The sequence below is a fragment of the Pteropus vampyrus genome, unplaced genomic scaffold, assembly GCF_000151845.1.
Source record: "Pteropus vampyrus isolate Shadow unplaced genomic scaffold, Pvam_2.0 Scaffold152, whole genome shotgun sequence".
Classification (NCBI taxonomy): domain Eukaryota; kingdom Metazoa; phylum Chordata; class Mammalia; order Chiroptera; family Pteropodidae; genus Pteropus; species Pteropus vampyrus.
In genome coordinates this window covers 3,191,240-3,208,841 of record NW_011888933.1, presented here as the reverse complement: position 1 = coordinate 3,208,841, position 17,602 = coordinate 3,191,240, and the positions used below count along the sequence as shown (strand labels likewise).

The 17,602-nt window shown below is 40.2% G+C and overlaps 1 protein-coding gene and 1 long non-coding RNA gene across 2 annotated transcripts in view; both read left to right on the top strand.

Annotated features, from left to right (window-relative positions):
- Nucleotides 1-13,074, top strand: part of LOC111745331 — a 44,698-nt gene extending 31,624 nt beyond the window's left edge. The window contains exons 2-3 of the long non-coding RNA XR_002782600.1: nt 11,018-11,067; nt 12,841-13,074. This is a non-coding gene — a long non-coding RNA (uncharacterized LOC111745331). The remainder of the gene's footprint in view (nt 1-11,017; nt 11,068-12,840) is intronic.
- PARD3B (par-3 family cell polarity regulator beta) overlaps nt 1-17,602 on the top strand; it is a 948,153-nt gene that overhangs the window by 925,898 nt on the left and 4,653 nt on the right. The window lies entirely within an intron of this gene.

Genomic DNA, 17,602 nt, shown 5'->3' with positions numbered 1-17,602 from the left:
CTCAAAAATGCATCGTTAGGCAATTTTGTCATTGTGGGAATATCATAGCATGCGCTTATACAAACCTGGATGGTACAGCCTACTCCATACCTAGGCTCAGTGATACAGCCTGTGGCTCCTGGGCTACAAGCCTGTTCAGCATGTTACTGTACTAAACGACACGAGATTAAAACAAGCATAAGAAAAAAATCATGTGATTGAGAGAGTGGTGAAAACAAGGTGTCTTAGGCTGCCGCCAGCGTAACACTGCACACTGTTTAACAGCAAACTTTTTTTTATAAGTAGAAAGAGTACACTCTAAAATAATAATAGAAGAATAGTATAGTAAATGCATAAACCAATAACGCAGTTATTTATATTATTATCAAACATTATGTGCTATAGATGATAGTATGCGCTATACTTTCATATGCCTGTCAGCACAGTAGGTTTGTTTACACCAGCATCACCACAAACAGGTGAGTAATGCATTGTGCTATGACGTTATGATGGCTACTATGTCACTAGGTGATAGAAACATTTCAGCTCCATTATAATCTTATGGGACCGCTATTGTATATGCGGTTCATCATTGACCTAAACATTATTATGTGGCACATGATTGTAGATAGAGCTGCTGAGGGAGAGTTCTGTTTCAGGTAAGCACTCAGATACTAGGCTATGCTTGTTGGTATTTTGTTTTTCATTGACTTGAATTTTTAGAATCTTTTTCCACCATGAACCCTAGGCATGACAAATGGTGGGAAAATAAATAGAATTGCTAGTCCTTACCAAATGCAAAATATTGACTTGGAAACTTTTCTCTTCCTTTTTCTGTTCCCTGATCTTTTCCCAGTTTCCCAGTTATAGCCATGCTTTTCGAAGAGCAACAGACTCACTAGAAGTGGGATGAGAAAGGGAGCGGATTTATGAGATAGAAAGCAAAGGCCATAGGCTCCTGAAGTGTAGGGCCTTGACTTGTCACCACTATGTCGTCAGCCTTGCGTAGTGCCTGGCACACAGGAAGCATTCAAGTAAATTTTAAGGCAGAAAAAGAAAGAAAGATAAAAACACAGGAAAGAATAAACAGTTGAGAGAAGGAAAACTCCAGACATTTTACTGTGCAGGTATCAGGAAGGATAGTTTTCTAATTTTAGTCATCGAGTTGAACTGGAAATTCTGTTTGTATTCAATTTAGTGAGCTTTCATTGAAAGCAAACATTTTGGGGGGTTCTATTCTTTTTAAGTTGTATTTCTGTCATTGATAAAAATAAAAAATAAAAAAAGATTTCTGCTAACCAAAATGCACAAAACTTTTCTCAATGCATAATCATTGAGATGACTTGGCATGTTTTTCCAATTTTCAATTTTGAGTAGTTTGTATATCTATCCCAGAGAATTATTTTCAAAATCTCAAATTTCTCATTTTTGTTATTCATCCAGACCTTAATTTTTTAATGCATTCAGCAATTTTTATCAAACATGAGTGATTGGATTTTTTCCAGACAAGTAATGAATTTTTCAACTGTGGGATTTCTTTTGTGTCTTCTGTGAAGATGTGGAATACTCAGTTTAAGAGCTGGTAAAGGAAAAGGAGCAGTTGAACAAAGTAGGGGGCAGAGTCACCCATATCCTTGATTCTGATCATGGCTCAGATGTATACATTTGTAAAACCTCATGGAACCAAACACTTCACATGGACACATTTCTTATATGTAAATTATACACCAGTAAGTTTTTAAGAAGGAAGGGGAGGAGGAGAAAAGAGAGGCCCATATTTATCTGGGCTTTACTTCCAGGTCATGTCATTCCCCAGGGAATCTTCAGTTACTCTGGCCCTTCCTGGTCTCTGGCAAACTGCAACTCTCTGAGTCCCTTAGGGTGCCCTGGCTCATACTTACCACACTTTCGAAACCACAGGAGAGAACCCAAGCAAGTCCAGCTGCCTTGCGCTGCCCCCGAGAAATAAGCTTCCATATTCTTAGGCAGTGGAATAGTCCATTTGCCATTCAAATAAACACCATGAGCCTTATTACTCCTTTTATAAAATCAGAATGCCATAGGATGAGATTACAGTCTCATGAAAGTCAGGCTCTCCAGACCTCTTTCCCCAAAGCAACTCCAGACCCAGTCCCACCTCCAATGGTGTATGTGAACAGAGACACAGACAGAGATGAGAAACTGGTACAGGCTACATGTGTCTGTGACTAGAAGGAAGAGTAGCAGGCTGGAAGAGATGGGTAAGTCATGTTGGTACCTTCTTTTTTTTATCTACTCACTTGGGTCTGAGCAGACAGGAATCTCCTGGCATATTTTATATTTATGCAACGAATTGCTAATTATTTGAACACTCTCGTTGTTGTCACCTATTTGGGTAATTGCTAGAGGACAAGAGTTTGGAATTATTCACTTTCTCAGAAATAGACTAACAGAGTTGTGCATGTAGTTACAAAAGTTAGTTAGAGGTTCAGGCATCTAAACTTGAAGTTTGTCAAGGACCAAAAATCCATCAGGGACCATACCCCATACCTCTTCTCTTTCCCCACCCAACACCCTCTTTATCACAGTTTAAAGAGAGAACTCTTCTAGGCATTTTGCTTTTCACCTTCTCTGCCCTGGAGATGTTGGAAACTGCCTGGGGTTGAGGTGGCTGCCCACTGCACCCGATTTATCTCCTGTCTTCTCAGCTACTTCAATAAAAGAGGGATTCTCATTTCAACATGTCCAACAAAAGTCTTAGGCTGCTGTGATTGGGTTGTATACTTAACCATAAATAATCACTGTGCCCAGTGGGGTGGAATGTTCTGATGGCCAAGTCTGGGTCACTTGCCACCTCTGGAGTCACCCATAGAGTCACTCCATCTGAACCATCTGGACTGAGAATGGGCATGGAATGATTCCCCAAAGAACAGAATACTGGTACCAAGATAAGATGGGACAAATGCTAGACAGGAAAAACAGCAACTTTCCCCTGTCCTAACTCTGATGACAAGAGAAGAAGGAAAGATGTAATAAAGGAAAAAAGAGAAAAATAGAAGCTCTTGTCACATACTTATAAAAAGTAGAATGAGTGCTAAACCCCTAAAAAAATGATCTGTCAGACAAATGCACCAAACTGGTGCATTTCTACCTCCGGATCGGATTGTCGTCTGACCCACAGGCTTCAAGAATGTTTCCTCAAGTAAATATAATCCAATGTTCCATTCATCCAGCTAGTACAATATAAAAGAAAAAGACACGAGAGATGGAGATAATATGTCTCTTTTGAGATCATGCTTCATGGTCTTTTGGCTGCTGCCCAACTTCCTTTGGGTTTTGATGCATGCATCTACCACTTCCTTTATAGCTACACATGCATTTGTGTTTGTGTCTCTCTGAGAACGTAAACAATCCTCCAGCAAGTCCTCCATCACTTCTGCAAGAAGTGGTGCCAATGTGGACACACTGATAAATAGCAATTAGTCTTAAAGAATATAACCAGGACTACACACAAAAAAAAGAACAACTGTTTAGAGAGAGTGTACATTTTAGTGTATTTTGTGCAATTTTTTTAATGAACATAGTCCGTAAATTTGGGGAAAGTGGTGATAACTTGCCTCATTTCCATCTGGAGAAAGATTTTTAGAGAAGATAAAGGCCTCTGGACATATTTGAATATTTGTAAGACTAAGAAAAGACATGTAAGACATTATGGAATCAGGAATAAGCAATAAAAATTTGGAACAGAGAAAAAAATAATAACAATAACTTGGCCAACCTTTATCAGTCACTCGCCATGCTTAGGCACTGTGCTAAGTGGTTTATAGCATTCTAATCTAACCCTAACTACTCAGTGAGGCAGATAACCATTACTATCCCAATTTTACAGATGAGAAAACTAATATTATATTACAAAGGATAGCAACTTTCCAAAGTCACAGATCCATTAAGTGGAAACCAAGAACTATTAATGCCTAACTCCTCTGCTATTTCATCTCTTGATGTTCATAGCAGGGTCTGTGTCGATGGTCAGAATTGCTCAGTGCAAAGCTGGCTGAGATCTGAACACAGACATACCTAGAGGTAGAAAAAGGGACCTAGAGGTAGAAAAAGGGATCAGGAAAGTCTGCAGCAGGAGATAAGAGAAGAGGTTCTGGTGGTTGAGGCCATCAGAGACAAAGAATTCCATCCAGTTTTGACAAATATCCAAGATCCCAACAGGCAGAAGGGAGGACAGCCTTAGAGGGAATCTTATAAAAGACCGAAGACAAGAAGTTCTATTAGCATCAGAAAAGTCCAGCAGCAATTGAAGACACCCAACCTTAGACATTAAGATTCAGGGGCTAGGAACTCATTCCTTGAAGGATTTTAATGGGTAGGGCAGAACCTCAGGAGAATGTGAAGGGGTAATACTTATACTACCTTGTAATTGAGTAGGGTTTTGTCATTTACACAGGGCTTTTCCATACATACATCTCTAATTTGATCTTCTCCCAGCGACCCTATGAGCTTTGCATTATAATCCCCACTTTTGAGTGAAGGAAATGAACATGGAAGATTCTTACTCAAAGTAAGTGGCAAAGCCAGACCTTGAACCCAGGAGTTTTTACAGCAAACAGGCCCAGGGCTCTTGTTTACCATAGAGCAGCTGAGCCGACCATTAAAACAGACACTCATTTACTGGAGCTGATGTCCAAAATGGGAGCTTGGTCATGAGAGAACCAGAAGGATACCACTTGCCAGGGGAGAATGGTACTGTGGCCGGAAGTCAAATGAGCACTTTCTTCTCAGTAGACAAGTGTAAGTCCCACTCGGTTTAAAGAAGAGAACCCTTTTTTCCCAACAAGAATCTGTAGATAGCATTAATTTAATAAGTATTGTATTGATTGCCTACCACAGGCCAGGCACTGGGAATTCAACAGTGAATTCAGTAATAGTCCTTACCGTTAATGAGCTCATAGTTTATTGGGGGACATGTACAAAAATAGGTAATTAAATACAATGATTAGCAATTACACAGAGGTAGAACTTCTACAAAAGCGTAAAATCTACATTATATTCAAAATTTTTCATGATCTTGTATAATTTTACCATATAAATTTAAACGAATCATGACTTAATTTTTGAACATTTTTGACATTGCTCAATAAGTTCATAAGAAGGGCATCTGATTCAGAAATCAGAGATCAAGAAGAAATGATATCTGGGACAAGTAAATTTTGACACTTAAAAATAAGAACACTTTCTTGGCCTCTGAGCTTTCTACCCAGTATCCTGCAGTTTTCCAGCTGCCTCATTTATAGTCATCATCTCTCACTGTCCCCTTCTCTCTGCTTGACCATATCCAACTCTTCCTTCAAGATTCCCATAAAGCACCTGCTTACAGACCCCTTACCTGTAGCGGGAATCCCATGGCCCTTAGCATTGCGCCATGTGCCCTGTCTTATCTTTCATCTCTTTCTCTGTCTCCCCAGCTAGGTGGTAAGATCCTTAGGACAGATGCTGGAGTTCATGCATTTTTGTAGGTGCTTGATATTTGGGGGTTCATTTAGCACTGTCGCAAGCTGAGGAATAAGATGGCCCTTTGGGATAAATTAACATTAGGAGCTTCATCCATCCAGATTTAGAACTGCAATACAGAGGAAAGGTAGAGGATTGTTTTTTTAAATAAGCATTTGGGTTCTAAAAGCAATTCTGATTGCCTGCCCCTGGCTAATAAAACATTCCCTGAAGACATTTCTTTTGACCAGAAACAGCACCCAGAGAAGAACAAGTGGATTTAAATTTGGTTATTTTTCCCATCTTGATTTTTCATGTTATTATTCATTTAAGTAGTGACGATGAAAATAATTAACAATTTAATCCTTTTGATTGTTGTTCATGTCGTCGATACTTTTTTTTTTTTTTTAACCTTAACTATGTTTCGAACGACTGTAAGATTGCTGAAACTCCAAGGAGAATTTTTGAGCTTCTGGTTTTACCAAATTGTAGTTCACTATACCTCACTTAATCAACTAAGTAGAGAATTCCCCAATGGGATGTTAGGGAAGGGTAAGTATGTTGTAAATAAAACAATTAAAGTGCTAGTTCACACCTCATCAAATTGCTTAACCACCTGATATCAGTTAAGTACATACATTCCTCATAAAATGCATGGTGGCAAGGAGGTAAATTAGAATCCAGTTTTTCTGAAGTGGGACATATCTACCCTTGAACTGAGGTCTGGTATTATACTGCCGAGGGCTGGAGTGAAACCTGCACAGTATCATCTTGTTGGCCAGGAAAATATCTGCATAATGCCTCTCAATGGGGAGCTCAAAGTCTGATCCAGAAATCCCATTAGGCAAGGAAAGTTCCTTTTATAATTGCAACTTTTGAGCCACAGGAGTAATATAAGATCTTAGATTCTTTTTACCCCAATTTTCCTCCAGTACACTTTCACCCATATCATTGCATTCTCTCTTATGAGAAGAAAAGCACATATTACTTTACAGATAGAGAAACCAAGGCACAGATAAGAAAGAAGTCCAGCCAGGGTCACCCTTGCAGAGATCAGGCTAAAATGCAGCAATGTGACCTGAGGTCAATTTGGACTGGAGCCTGTGTGGTTTCCTGGATGGGTCATGAAATCATAACCCCCCGATGACTCATTGGGGCCACCTATTCACTTTACAGAGTTGAAGATAAGGCCTGAGAAACTAAATGACTTGTCTGAAACCCCCAGGGACATTAGCCAGTCTTTGCAGTTTCTGTCTGTGGTCCATTCTCCATACTGCAGCTCTCTCTAGCACAGAGCTGTTGATGGAGACTTTATTTTAAAGATTTAAGATGGATCAGGTATGATGATAGAAATTTTAGTCTACTTCCCAGGGCCCTTCCCTTTTTAAAGTGAGCAATTTAGATAACATACACCTATAAGCGGAGGGTGCAAATTGAATGCAATAATGCAGAAAACTAGAGGTAAGATTTATTCCCATGGGGCAGGGGCTGCAATCCTAAGTAGCTATAGGGGCAAGTGGGAACTGTCATGGAGAGAAGCAGATGAGAGTAGAGCCTGCGGAGGGCTGTGTCCCTTCAGGGGGAAAGGGGAGGGTGGCTCTAGCTGATTGCAGCCTTAAAGGAAGGTAATGCCTGAGTTTAAAGAAAAACAAGAAAGCTGAATTTTTATGTGAAAGCCCTCAATGTTTAAATGTCAGAAACTAGCTGAAAAAAATTTTAAATATGTAAGCCTATACACACACACACACACATTCACTGTGTGTGTGTATGCATACATGTGTGCGTGTGTGTGTGTGTGTGTGTGTGTGTGTGTGTGTCCATCCTATGGGCCTACAAGTTGCAACCTCTGTCAGACGATTTCCTGCACTGACACATGTGGAATGGGACACATAGTGTCCACAGCACTCGGTCATAAATTTTGGATTTGTTTATGAATTCGTTTACTTGCTTGTTCTAGTTAAACAATCACCTTAAATTCCATATAGACTGCAGCAGTCCCCAATCTTTTTGGCACCAGGTACCGGTTCTCCTACGAGAATCTAATGCCTGATGATGTGAGGTGGAGCTGAGGCGGTGATGCTAGTGCTGGGGAGCAGCTGCAAATATAGATGAGGCTTCACTCGCTCACCACCGCTCACCTCCTACTGAGCAGCCCAGTTCCTAACAGGCCATAGACCAGTACCAGCCCGCGGCCTGGAGGGTGGGGTCCCCTGATAAAGTTTTATTTCTTTCAAAAATGATTGAGTGTGACTTCAAATTCAACAAGTATTGAGGACCTTGGTATGAGTGGTAGTCTTTTGTTTGTTTGCTCTTTCTCATCTAGTTCCCATTACAACCCTGCCAGGGGAGGAAAGGCAAGCATAATATCCCCATTTTACATATGAGGTCATTGAGGTTCAGAAAATTTTAAGTCACTTGGATCATGTTTCTACCAAGTACATTGCTCAATTCAAGCCCAACCTAGTGCCCTTGAGTCCCACACTATCCCCACTATGCCGAGGTACACCCTGATACCCCTTGGAACTGAAAACCCCTAACGGGCAAACAAGATCTCGTTCCAGGACAGCCTGGCAGGATAGAAAGCTTGAGGTCCACAAAAGCAAAGGGAGGGCCTAGAAGAACATCTTTCCTGAAGTTCAGAAACAAGCTGGCGTGGGGCAAATGATAAATAACGTTTTATTTGGTAATGGCTCTTTAGTTTTAAATCACTGCAGCATTTACTTTTAATTAATTTCTTTAAATTAGATGCCTCCTACTTATAAATATTTGCTTTTCTATGATAAGCTTTTATTTAAATTATTAAAGCTTCAGCTTCGTGACTGATTTTAAGAATCAAGATCGCCACTGTAATGATAATAGTATGCATGTGATGAAACGAGGAATTCATCTCGTATTGGTACTCGTGCCAGCACCAAATATGACAGAGAGCAAGCAAGCACTCAAAGAAAATAGAAACGAGGCTGAATTTTCAGTTTCCTTAGAATTGTTCCAGGACTAAATCAATAAATCAGGGCGTTAGAGAACAAATGTAGTATGAAATAATATCTGAAGGAATTCACAATAAAAGCGTGTCTTGCTCTTTTTTAAAAGCACTTATCAATGGCTCTGGACCCACATATTAGTTGGCTAAAGGGGGTAGGAGTGGGAACACGGGAGGGGGTTGTGGAAGGGCTCGGGACAGTAACTGTACAAGAACATCGGAGGCGAAAAAGAAGTAATGATGAGAGCAATTTCATAGCCCCAATCAGTTTGAGCTATTATACGCCTTGATTTGCTAGCTACTCAATTTTACCAGCATCAAAGGCAGGGATAGAACCTGAAGAAACTGGACTGACAGGCTACATTATGGCAGAAAGAGAAAGGACAAAGAATGCTCTAATTTCAAAAAAAGAAGATTTGAAAGTAAAAGGTTTGTAATGATGTTAATAGCCAGCCTTTACCGGCCATGTAATGATCATCCAGAGGATAAAGAGACCAAGGCAGAGGAGGAGCTCAGTGCTAGTCATCAGCACCTACGACTCTCTTAATAACTTTTATTATTTGTTGAAAATCATTTTGACAATACAGTTCAGTAACCTTTGTGCTATAAATCCATTGCATCTGCAAAAATGGAAGCCGAATAGAATGTAACATTATATAAAATCTGTCATGCTGATGCTATCTCCAAAATGCTCTACCAAATAATGAGCTGGATTCTGGATGGAAGGGCTGAGTGGGGCCAACGGCTGAGTGGGGCCAACAGCTGAGCCTCACGTGTGCCCACCAGGGCCAGCCTGGGGCTTTGGAACCTGCTTAGCACAGACAGGAGATGAGGCTCAGAATTACCCTCCTTACTTCGCTGAAAATGATCATGAGGTGCTTCGATTCCACATCAGAAGTAATACAGAGCGGCCAAACGTGCTTTTATTTATTGTCTGGTGGAAACTAGAGGATGGACCCATTGTCTTGGTGCCGGGCTTCAGGAAAATTGTCAGAATAGAAATCTCTGAAAGATACCCAAGCGTGATCGTGGTTGAATCAGTTATCGAAATCCAAACTAACCCCAAATGGAGTTCCAGGGCCAGGCTGTACCACCTTCACTGAGACCCCTCCACTTGAAGGAAGCTTATGTCACCCTTAAGAGAAAGATGAGGAAAACCCTTTTCACAGGAAACCGAATGGAAATGAAATCAAGTCAGTATTTGGAAGGGCTGATGTCAGAAACTTCCCACCCAAAAGTGAACCCAGCGCTCCTCATTTTTGCATGGGTCCTTGCTTGGTCCACTTGTCTTTCGACTACCTTATAAATTAAATACTAATACTAACATGCTCATTTCTTAAGGCAGGAAGCAAGCCCAGAGGTTTATGAAATACGTTAAATACATCTCACTTAGTCTTATAAATTAGGGAGAAAAGATTATCTGATGTTAAAAAATAAAAATGTCTTATGGCAGATCTCATATTCAGGCACAAGCAAAACACTTAACAGTTGTCAGGATTTAAATTTGAGAGTATCACATCCGAAAAATGTAAATGCTCACACAGTTTCCAAAAGAAAACTGGACTCTTCTTTCTTTACAAATTGTGCCATGTTTTCATTTGAGAGGAAGTGCAGTGTGCTCGAAATTGCCTCACAGTTGGTGGCAACTGGCTTGACAGTTACAAAATTCAGCTGCCCTTCGGATTCATGTGCGCCAAGCTCCGTACTGCTGAATTGCTCTCCTGTGAAACTGGCCCACAACTTTGGCTACCTGTCTGCCAGCCCTAATACACTATTGCTAGTCCAGAAGAAAAGTGATTTGAGTAAAGTAAGTACGCAGCAGTGAGGATGGACAGCCAAGAATATTTAAAAGACCATTTCCTAGAATCCAGTGCCTGGCTGGAGTGAGGATGACAGAAGGAATCTAGGTTTCTGGCATGGCCGACTGTGTAGATTATATCATTCTCCAAAAGGACCGCTGAGGCTGTAGCAGATCTGGGGAGAGGTAATTGTTTGATTTTGTACCTAAAAAGTATGAGGTACCTAAGGAACCTCCAAGTCGAGCCTTCCCCACAAGTAATTTACGTCACTCTCCTGCTCCAAATCCTACTAAATAATAATCACACTCCTTAATCCTTCCCCACACCACCCCTGGGATCATGATCCCCCATGACCAGTTCCAAAAAATCTCTCTTGACTGAACCACCTCTCACTAACCCACTCTTCACTAGCCAGAGTCAGAAGAATGTCTCTGATCCTTCTCACTTGTTGACAGTAGGCACTCTGAGAGATCAGAGGCTACACGGTCTAGCTTAATAGTCATGCATGTAGCCGCCAAGGCAGTCTGCCTGGGCTTGCTACTTCCTATGTGACCTTGGTCAAGTTACTTAATGTCTCTGTTCTTAGTATCTTTCTTGTAGTGCTGTTATGGGGAATAAGCGTGTTGATATGGAGAAAATGCTTAGGATAGAACCTGGCTTGCTGTAGGCATTGAGGAAAGAGTTGCTATGCTTGGCAGCCTTCGAATCTTTGCAATTCTAAACCCAGCTTTAGAGTAGTAGCACTCTTCCCAGCGCTTATATTTCTGTTTCTGAATTTCAGAGTAAGAGAATTGCAGTGGCAGGATTCAGTGGGATCCTAATGAACTCATGGTATGGAAGCCCTTCCCCGCAACACACAGATACGAAGGTGTATGTATTTAAGATTCATTCACTGCAGTTCTTTACCCCTAGTGAAGAGGGATTCTGATGATCTAAGACTGTAAGTAGTTTATATCAAAATCCTCCTATGCCCAAGGCTTTAGAAATTAATGGCAGAGGAATGGAGACAGGTAAAGATATGGCAGCAATATGGATATCTGAATGTCTTTGGATAAGATATAAAAATATCTTATCCAAATTTTGTATATATTACTCTAAAAGTAATTATAATCTAAATTGATCAGGGGAAAGCGGTCCTCATGAACACTGAGTTTTTCTCCTAGAATATCCTCCCTCCAGGCAGTGACTTTGGCCAGAAACTGTGTATTACTTCTCCTAAGGGGCAAGGGAAACCATCTTTAGGATTCAGGACCCCACACTCCTGATGCTGTTGGTCCTCCAAGTCTGACCTTGAAACTGAACTATTGTCTCTTGCATGACAATTGGATAAAATCCTCAGTGTTTCGATATTGAAATTCCAGGACGACTGTTACAATAGAAAGAGAGAGAGATGATTTTAGTGGCTTAACAAGTTATAATGATTTGTTCCTTTGGTTGCCATTCTCTTTAAATAAAACCTCTTCTGTGGTTAAAGAGACCAGGGGGTAATTGCATGCAGGTATCGCTCAATGGATTTCATGACTTTTTTGTGGCCACTCACAGCAGTTTTGGCTTTCCACAAGATTCCTTCTCTACATACGCTCTCATGTTACCCTTTTTAATTGTCCTCAGCACCCGCTTTAAAAATCTTGCTCCTCCTCATAAAGAAAATTATTTGAGCAGGACCATTTTTAGGAAATACTTTTCACCATCTGAATGGATTGAACATGCTTAAGGGCTATTTTGCAGATGATGTCTGCTAAAGGATTAGGTAGGATCCCATCCTCGTTGCATATGAAGTTTGTTAATAACTGAATTCTTGTTTGTGGTCATTGTTAAACAGTGAAGAAATCAAATGTGGGCGATCAAAATTCTAAAACTGTCTTAAACTGCTTCAGAGATGTCTTCTGAGCACTCAGTCATTATCATTTCTCTCCCATTTTCTTTACAAACATTTCCGTGGTATTAACAAGGCCAAAGCATCTACTGATGAATCTGTTCTCACTCCGGTTCTTAACAAAGAGAGAGAGTTCTTTCCTCATATCGCTGTGGGAAATGTGAGTGGTGAAAGTGGAATTTCTTTCAGAAATTGTTTCCGTAACAAAGGCCATCAAATGATCATTATATTTTACGATTCTGTGAAATCTGCAGCAGTCACAGCTACGTGGTATACAGTGCAGAGGGCTCTGCTGACCCTGGCCAACCACATTCGGGCCCGGAGCAAGGATGAAGGCCTGGTAGCTGGAAACCTGGCACTGAAGGAATTCCAATCACAGACTAAAAGCATCTCTGTCCACATAGCATGGGGGACTCAAGTGCCTATGAGTATATTAGATTGTGCTAATCTTTTTTGGCTTTGCCATATTCATAGAAGAACCAGAGAAGAAAGCTCCAATAGCAGCTCACCACTAAATAATCTGTGCGAGGTATGCCTGAGAGGAGTCTGACTTTACCAGATGTTGACTTTATGCCAAAAGGTACAAGTACCTCTCTTAGCAGCAACAGTTTTACATCATGTTACTTCCACCCATTCGAACTCCAAATTTGGTCACAATCAATTATTACCACAAAAGGAAACCCATAAAACCTACTTTGAAAGTTAAGAAATTGTTTTTGTTTTGGCAGCTAACAGCACACACAGTATTTTACAGAAATTAAGAGGAACAAGATTCTGCCTTTTGGAAGCTTTTTCTTAAGTAAGAAACCCAATGCTTATATCTAATGTGGACATACTCACCTGTGCTCATAAATTCTTTATGGTTTTCACACTTTGTATGGCCTACCTTATTTTTACACCTACTGAACTCATCCCGTCTCAAAACAAACTCTCCTATAGTCACTGACGTGGCTCAACCCTAGCTGTTTTTCCCATTATTTTTCAGCTTCACCTGTCCTTCTCCTAAAGGAAGCTGATTGGATGGATGAAGTGCTGATTGTTAAACTCAGCCTTGATACACAAAGGTGAATCGTGATCCACTATTTAGTGCAAGGATTTGTCACTGATCCTTAAAAAACAGAAGATTGAAATTTTCTTTTCATAAATTATATAGCAGATTTGAGTTTTCTCTAGCAGATTTGAGTTTTCTCCCTTAGTAGTGTCTCCCTCACTTGAATCCCCTTGTTCTTTTTTGAATGGAAGGTAAAGGCATTGAGTTACAGAAAAAAATAGAGAGGTTTGCATGATCCTAGCCTTTGCCTCTCTTTGGCATCTGTGGTTTATATCAAAGTCATCTGCGATGTGTATTTGGGAGGAGAAACGGTTGGGAAAAGAGGGGAACTGGACGTTACCTTTACCTCTGGTTGGTGTTTATCAGTCCTCAAGTTCAGGTACTTGAAACTGTGATGATTGCACCTGGTTTTCACCTTGGACATTGTCTCCCTGAGACTTTTTATTTGAGATCTCGTGTACTTCATTTTTCAACATGTATGTTAAGATGTTCCTAGATTGTTGTGTTATGACAGAAACAAAGGAAATTTCTTTGCTGGGCCATAATAGAAAGAATCCTGAAATGAGTCTTGAATAAATACACTTAACATGCACCAGTTAGTCATGTTGACCTCACTGGTAAGTCAAGGCAATTAAATTCTAGTCCAAGATTTATTAAGTACCTACTGTGTTTCAAGTACTATGCAAAACAACAGAGTTAAGATAGCATACTTTTGTTCTTGGCAAACAAGACAAAGATAATATTCTGTGCCCTGATAAAGTATAGTCATTCTGTGTTGGACTCAATCCAACTCCTTTTTCTAGCCTACCACCTCCTCTCCTCCTTCCTTCCTTCTTTAAAAATTAGAAACCAGTCTTACCTCAACCATTGTCAGTCTCTGGTTCTCAGTGAGAGTCCGCTTTCTCCTTTTATTCCTCTATCCACCTACCTATTTCCCGCCCCTACACCCATATGACTCTCTATGTTTATTGTGTACGTTTGTAGGTTTTCTCTTTCCTTTAAACCCCCTTGAACAAACTCAACATACATTTCGGGAGCACCTATGATGTGCAAAGCCCTGTGCTAAGCTTTGAGACAAATACATGATCACTAGATATATGAGGCTCAGTTCCTTCTTTCAAGATGCTTGTGTTCCAATGCAGTAGATATCTAGCCACACGGCAGGGTGAAAGACAGATGAAGTAAGAATGACCAACTGTAGATAGTGCAGATGAAAGAGATTTTCTTTGCAATTGAAGGGGTGGAGGGGAGAGAAATGCAAGGGGATATGCGAAGATTCAAAATTGCTCTTGCCCCTTCATCTTTTCCAGTAAATATAACCACCTCATTCCTAGCTAAAAGGTTTTTCTGTGACTTGGTCCATCCAGTGCTGAACCTTTCCCCATATAGGATTGTCTTAGCAAATGTGTGAACATGCCTTCCATCCTTCCAAAAAGAAGAAAACTGTTTGTATTCAGGGGCTGGCTGGCTATCTGACCCACTTAGCTTCTGATTTTCAGCCCTTTCTTTGTTTAATGAAAAACAGTGACATGCCAAGATGGCAAAAAGAGGAAAGCCTGTGTAATGAAAGGGATCCTTACTGTTTCTTCACATAGCAATACCATATAGCTTTGCCATGTTTGCGCTTGAAGGTTAACATTCATTGCATCTACGTGATTGGAAACTGTAGTCTATGATCGTTCCGATGAGTGTTCCAAGCAAAATCTGAATCCTTTGGGCCCCCAGATGTGAACCTAAATAAATGAGCCAAAAATTAAAAAAGAATGAACAGTGAAAAATGTGAAAAAAAGAAAATTTTAAAATATAGATATTTTCATGACAGCTTCCTCAAAGAGCTATATTATAAGGAAAGCAAATAGAGGCATGTTTCTTTTTCCTTAAGTAAATATGGTTGCTGGGTGAGATTTTCAATGGAAAGTTTTTTTTAAGAAAAGGATAATACATACAAACAAAAATCATGAGGTCACATGAAAAATGAGTTTTGAAGTTTTGATACATTTGCTATTTGTATCCTTATTTGCATCAGAATCTCCAGAGGAAGTTGCCCCTGGATTTCTCAGGCTTGGCTCAAAACATGCAGCATCGGTCACTGTGATAAGCATTTCTTAGGCCCCAGAATGAACTGGTTTTTGTGCTTTCCTACAAATACAAAATGTCACCCAAATAAGAAACTATGAAAAAGGAAACTCAAGATTAACAAAGCTAAAATTTTAGCTCCCTCTTCTTTTTTCTTATCAAGCCATGTAGTTAATGAAGAGGACTTTTTTTTTCTGTTTAAAAATTGTTCTTTTAAGTGTGTGTGTGTGAGCACGCGTGTGTGCTCACACACACACACACACACACAGTATTCACAGAGTTGTTCTGCCAAAAATCTATAGGAAATGCTCAATTTTGAGCAAAAAGTCATTATAAACAACAGCAACTCCCTCACCCAATCAAAGAAAGAAAAATTCTTCTAGCACTCTTTGAACCTTAAACAGTGTTTTTATAGGCCAGCTCATTGTTTTTCTTCCCTCTGAAAAATTAAAAACGATAACTGTTTTGATAAGTTATACAGAGAAAGACAATTCCCATGATTTCACTCCTTGACAAAGAACAGCTACCTTACTTCTTTTCTGCCCCATGTATGCAAACTCACAGATATAAAATCTCCCCTCTGAAGAAGCAATGTGGGACCAACAAAACTATCTTGCATTCTGCCCCATCTACCCAGGGGAAATCTTCCTGCCTCTCACATGAGAGGTGGAGAAGTCGCAGGGACGAGGTGTGGGAGAAGAGATAGTGACCACAGCCTGCTGTCGTGGTGGCTCTCAGGGTGGCTTCTACTCTGTCACCACTTGATCTGGGTTTTCTCTCAAAAAAAAAAAAAAAAAAAGTCGTGCCTGTCTTTTATAATGTTCTGTTTTAACAGAGAGAAAGCTCCAGGGAGAGAACAGGACCCTGAAAGTCCAAGGCCTGGAATTCCTCCTTTCTCTCTTTCCATTTTAAACAGGAAACATCCAGGCTAAGAGGGTCCGGAGGGAGCATTGGCTGTGTGTTCATTTTAAGGCAGATAATGTTTGTATGTTGCAAATGTCAGTGATTTATCCCAAGGGCTTAAAATGAGTGCAGAAAAACCACATGTTTCACTTCATGCAGAGAAATATCTTCAGTAGACTTTGAGAAAAAGCACAGGTTAAGGATTTTTTTTTTTTTTAAGCATTTCGGAAATCTCTAACATGAACCAAAGGAAATAGAAATGAGAGCGGGAGTGGGAGGGGGGTGAAAATATTTTACGATAGAAGATATAATGAATCCTGGAACTCTCCTAAATCAGAAGTAAAATTCTAAAGGAAAGAGAAGATGAAATCCCGATCCTTAATTTCCCAGAGCTGAAGTGACGGATTATACATTTGTGCTCTATTTGTCATGGGTAATTTAAAATGGAGCAAAGCATACTGCACTGAATAATAGCAGTTGATGCTATAATAACTTGTACGTAAACAATTTAATTTTTTTATCTGAAAACTCTCACTAACTAAATTACCCCAAGCTCAGGGATCTATCTTTCATTATTATACATAGCCAAATTAAGACATAAAAACGTAGAGCGAGAATGCTATTGTTCATCCTTATGAATGCGCTCACATGCTGCTTTCCACATGCTTGGTGCTTGGAGCTTGTCAAACCTTCATCGATTTGGGGAACTTGCAGAGCTGTTTTAACATCAAACTCTGCAGATTACAGGGTGATTTGGACCCTCATTGATGGTGCTTGATTAACCACAGACATTCTATTCTTACAGCCCTGTCAGTTCTTTCAAGTGTTCTACCAGTTTGTGCTCTGACATTGGAGAGCTTTTCATTAATTACGATTGTTGCTGTTTTCTTTTTAAAAAAATAATAAAAGGGGGGTTGGTAAAATGTGGGAAGGATCTGGCGATGGTGGTGGTGAATATGTGCACAGAAGGTTTATGGGATTTTAAGAGCTGCAAACAGAACTCATCTGTTTAACCCCAGGCTAGATAAGATGCAGTCATCTGTACATTGTTTAGAGAAGTATTGCTTCTGTTATGGCAAATGGATCAGAAGATGCTTGTTGTCTTAGCACAAAGATTCAGACAGGGTCGCTTTCTGTTAGTGTTTATTCTTGCCCTGGACCTTCCTGTGTGCCTACTCCTTACAATGTGTAACACACAGCTGGTTTGGCTTTTCCCAGTCTGCTACTGGCCTGGTGGTGCTTCTTGTCTTTGTGGGAGAATTGCTTTATATCAAAGTTCTTTGTGGGTAATTCCTAGCTCTGGGTCAGGACTTTTTTCTAGGAACTATAGAGAAGGGAGGACACACTAATCCACACAGGGATGTGACAGAAGCCAACCAGAGGTGGACCAAGACTTTGGCTCCTGTACATTTCTGCCATCATCTGTAGGACAAGCTTCAGTGAGGCAGAGAAGGGGAGGG